Below are 5,186 nucleotides of genomic sequence, written 5' to 3' on the forward strand. Positions count from 1 at the left end.
ATGATTTGGTTGGGTCTAATTGTGCTGCGCCAATTCGTTGATATATATGTTGAAGAGGGTGGGGCTTAAGCTGCATCCCTGTCTCACCCCAAGACCCTGTGTGAAGAAATGTGTGTGTTTTTTGCCAATTTTAACCGCACACTTGTTGTTTGTGTACATGGAATTTATAATGTTGTATGTTTTACCCCCAACATCACTTTCCATCAGTTTGTATAGCAGACCCTCATGCAAAATTGAGTTGAAGGCTTTTTTGAAATCAACAAAGCATGAGAAGACTTTGCCTTTGTTTTGGTTTGTTTGGTTGTCTATTAGGGTGTGCAGGGTGAATACATGGTCTGTTGTACGGTAATTTGGTAAAAAGCCAATTTGACATTTGCTCAGTACATTGTTTTCATTGAGGAAATGTACGAGTCTGCTGTTAATGATAATGCAGAGGATTTTCCCAAGGTTACTGTTGACGCATATTCCACTGTAGTTATTGGGGTCAAATTTGTCTCCACTTTTGTGGATTGGGCTGATCAGTCCTTGGTTCCAAATATTGGGGAAGATGCCAGAGCTAAGGATGATGTTAAAGAGTTTTAGTATAGCCAATTGGAATTTGTTGTCTGTATATTTGATCATTTCATTGAGGATACCATCAACACCACAGGCCTTTTTGGGTTGGAGGGTTTTTATTTTGTCCTGTAACTCATTCAATGTAATTGGAGAATCCAGTGGGTTCTGGTAGTCTTTATTAATTGATTCTAAGATGTGTATTTGATCATGTATATGTTTTTGCTCTTTATTCTTTGTTATAGAGCCAAAAAGATTGGAGAAGTGGTTTACCCATACATCTCCATTTGGATAGATAATTCTTTGTGTTGTTGTTTGTTTAGTGTTTTCCCATTTTCCCAGAAATGGTTCGAGTCTATGGATTCTTCAATTACATTGAGCTGATTTCTGACGTGCTGTTCCCTCTTTTTCCGTAGTGTATTTCTGTATTGTTTTAGTGATTCACCATAGTGAAGGCAGAGACTCAGGTTTTCCAGGTCTCTATGTTTTTGGTTGGACAGGTTTTTCAATTTCTTTCTTCGATTTTTGCATTGTTCATCAAACCATTTGTCATTGTTGTTCATTTTCTTCGGTTTTCTATTTGAGATTTTTAGATTTGATAGGGAAGCTGAGAGGTCAAATATACTGTTCAGATTTTCTACTGCCAACTTTACACGTTCACTGTTGCAGTGGAATTTTTTACCCAGGAAATTGTCTAGAGGGGATTGAATTTGTTGTTGCCTAATTGTTTTTTGGTAGGTTTCCAAACTGCATTCCTTCCATCTATAGCATTTCTTAATGTTACTCAGTTCCTGTGGCTTTGATGCCTCGTGATTGAGTATTGCTCTGTTCAAGTAGACTGTGATTTTGCTATGGTCTGATAGGGGTGTCAGTGGGCTGACTGTGAACGCTCTGAGAGACTCTGGGTTGAGGTCAGTGATAAAGTAGTCTACAGTACTACTGCCAAGAGATGAGCTATAGGTGTACCTACCATAGGAGTCCCCTCGAAGCCTACCATTGACTATGTACATACCCAGCATGTGACAGAGCTGCAGGAGTTGTGACCCACTTTTGTTTATTATGTTGTCAAAGTTGTGCCTAGGGGGGCATATGTGGTAGGGAATGCTGTCACCTGCAGGCAGGAGTTTGTCCCCCTGTGTGCTGAGGATGTCAGGTTCTTGTCCGGTTCTGGCATTTAGGTCGCCACAGACTAGTACATTTCCCTGGGCCTGGATATGATTCATTTTCCCCTCCAGGATGGAGGAGCTGTCTTCATTAAAGTATGGGGAGTCTTGTGGGGGATATAGGTAGCACACAGGAGGACATTTTCTCTGTTGAGATCATTTCCTTTTGAATTTCTTAGCTATATGCAAAATGTTCCTGTTTTGATTAATTTAATGGAGTGAGTTAGGTCTGCTCTATACCAAATTAACATACCCCCTGAGTCCCTTCCCTGTTTCACACCTGGTAGTTTGGTGGATGGGACTACCAGATCTCTGTAACCTAGAGGGCAACCAGAGGGTCCGTCTCCTCTATACCAGGTTTCTTGCAGGATGACAATGTCTGTATTACCGATTTCTTTGGTGAAGTCCGGGTTGCTGCCCTTTAGGCCAAAGGCAGATGACCTCAGATCTTGGATATTCTAGGATGATATAGTGAAGGCTTTTTGTTCCATAAAGTGTCCAATGTTGTTGGTCGTGGTTTGGCCCCTCTCTCCCTCTCTCTCTCTCTCTGTTTTCTAACTCCCTTTCCATCCCTCTCTCTCTCTCTCTCGTTCTCTTTCTCTCTCTCTCCCTCTGTTTTCTAACTCCCTTTCCATCCCTCTCTCTCTCTCTCTCTCTCTCTCTCTCTCTCTCTCTCTCTCTCTCTCTCTCTCTCTCTCTCTCTCTCTCTCGCTCTCTTTCTCCCTCTCTCTCTCTCGCTCTCTCTCCCTCTGTTTAATAACTCCCTTTCTCCCTCTCTCCCTTTGTTTTCTAACTCTCTCTCTCCCTCTGTTTTCTAACTCTCCCTCTCTCTCACTCTGTCTCTCTCTTTCTCCCTCTCTCCCTTTGTTTTCCAACTCTCTCTCCCTCTATTTTCTAACTCTCTCTCTCTCTCTCTCTCTCTCTCACACACACTCTCTCTCTCTCTCACTCTGTCTCTCTCTTTCTCTCTGTCTCCCTCTGTTTTCTAACTCCCTCTCTCCCTCTCTCCCTTTGTTTTCCAACTCTCTCTCCCTCTATTTTCTAACTCTCTCTCTCTCTCTCTCTCACACACACTCTCTCTCTCTCTCTCTCTCTCTCTCTCTCTCTCCCTCTCCCTCTCCCTCTCCCTCTCCCTCTCTCTCTCTCTCTCTCTCTCTCTTTCTCTCTCTCTCCCTCTGTTTTCTAACTCTCTCTCGCTCTCTCTCTCATTCTCTCTCTCTCCCTCTGTTTTATAACTCCCTTTCTCCCTCTCTCCCTTTGTTTTCTAACTCTCTCTCCCTCTGTTTTCTAACTCTCTCTCTCTTTCTCTCTCTCTCCCTCTGTTTTCTATCTTCCTTTCACTCCCTCTCTCTCGCTCTCTCTATCTCTCACTCTCTCTCCCTCTGTTTTCTAACTCCCTTCCCCTCCCTCTCTCTCTCTCTCTCCCTCCCTCTGTTTTCTAACTCTCTCTCGCTCTCTCTCTCTTTCTCTCTCTCTCCCTCTGTTTTCTAACTCCCTCTCTCCCTCTCTCCCTTTGTTTTCTAACTCTCTCTCTCCCTCTGTTTTCTAACTCCCTCTCTCTTTCTCTCTCTCTCGCCCTCTCTCGTTCTCTTTCTCTCTCTCTCTCTCTCTATGTTATCTAATTCCCTTTCCCTCCCTCTCCCTCTCCCTCTGTTTTCTAACTCTCTCTCTCTCTCGCTCTCCTTCTGTCTCTCTCTTTCTCTCTCCCTCTGTTTTCTAACTCTCTCTCGCTCTCTCTCTCATTCTCTCTCTCTCCCTCTGTTTTATAACTCCCTTTCTCCCTCTCTCCCTTTGTTTTCTAACTCTCTCTCTTTCTCTCTCTCTCCCTCTGTTTTCTAACTCCCTTTCCCTCCCTCTCTCTCTCTCTCGCTCTCTCTCTCTCACTCCCTTTCTCTCTCTCTCCCTCTGTTTTCTAAATCCCTCTCTCCCTTTGTTTTCTAACTCTCTCTCTCCCTCTATTTTCTAAGGATCTCTCTCCCTCTGTTTTCCAACTCTCTCTCTCTCCCTTTGTTTTCTAATGCTCCCTCTCTCCCTCTGTTTTCTAACACTCCCTCTTTCTAACTCCCTCTCTCCCTCTCTCCCTTTGTTTTCTAACTATTTCTCTCTCCCTCTGTTTCATAACTCTCTCCCTCCCTTCCTTTGTTTTCTAACTCTCTCTCTCTCTCTCTCTCTCTCTCCCTCTGTTTTCTAACTCTCTCTCGCTCTCTCTCTCATTCTCTCTCTCTCCCTCTGTTTTATAACTCCCTTTCTCCCTCTCTCCCTTTGTTTTCTAACTCTCTCTCTCCCTCTGTTTTCTAACTCTCTCTCTCTCTTTCTCTCTCTCTCCCTCTGTTTTCTAACTCCCTTCCCCTCCCTCTCTCTCTCTCTCCCTCTGTTTTCTAACTCTCTCGCTCTCTCTCATTCTCTCTCTCTCCCTCTGTTTTATAACTCCCTTTCTCCCTCTCTCCCTTTGTTTTCTAACTCTCTCTCTCCCTCTGTTTTCTAACATTCTCTCTCTCTCTCTTTCTCTCTCTCTCCCTCTGTTTTCTAACTTCCTTTCCCTCCATCTCTCTCTCTCTCTCTCTCTCTCCCTCTGTTTTCTAACTCCCTTCCCCTCCCTCTCTCTCCCTCTGTTTTCTAACTCTCTCTCACTCTCTCTCTCTTTCTCTCTCTCTCCCTCTGTTTTCTAACTCCCTCTCTCCCTCTCTCCCTTTGTTTTCTAACTCTCTCTCTCCCTCTGTTTTCTAACTCCCTTTCCCTCCCTCTCCCTCTCCCTCTGTTTTCTAACTCTCTCTCTCTCTCCTTCTGTCTCTCTCTTTCTCTCTCCCTCTGTTTTCTAACTCCCTCTCTCCCGCTCTCCCTCTGTTTTCTAACTCTCTCTCGCTGTCTCTCTCTCTCTCTCTCTCTCTCTCTCTCTTTCTCTCTCACTCTCTTTCTCTCTCTCTCCCTCTGTTTTCTAACTCCCTTTCCCTCCCTCCCTCTCTCTCTCTCTTGCTCTCTCTCTCTCTCTCACTCCCTTTCTCTCTCTCTCCCTCTGTTTTCTAAATCCCTCTCTCCCTTTGTTTTCTAACTCTCTCTCTCTCCCTCTGTTTTCTAAGTCTCTCTCTCCCTCTGTTTTCCAACTCTCTCTCTCCCTCTGTTTTCTAATGCTCCCTCTCTCCCTCTGTTTTCTAACACTCCCTCTTTCTAACTCCCTCTCTCCCTTTGTTTTCTAACTATCTCTCTCTCCCTCTGTTTCATAACTCTCTCCCTCCCTTCCTTTGTTTTCTAACTCTCTCTCTCTCGCTCTCTTTCTCTCTCTCTCTCTCTCTTTCTCTCTCTCTCCCTCTGTTTTCTAACTTCCTTTCCCTCCCTCTCTCTCCCTCTGTTTTCTAACTCTCTCCCTCCATCCCTTTGTTTTCTAACTCTCCCCCTCCCTCCCTTTGTTTTCTAACTCTCTCTCTCTCTTTGTTTTCTAACCCCCCTCTCTCTCTCCCTCTGTTTTCTAACTCT

This window comes from Oncorhynchus tshawytscha, linkage group LG14 (genome assembly GCF_018296145.1).
Source record: "Oncorhynchus tshawytscha isolate Ot180627B linkage group LG14, Otsh_v2.0, whole genome shotgun sequence".
Lineage (NCBI taxonomy): Eukaryota > Metazoa > Chordata > Actinopteri > Salmoniformes > Salmonidae > Oncorhynchus > Oncorhynchus tshawytscha.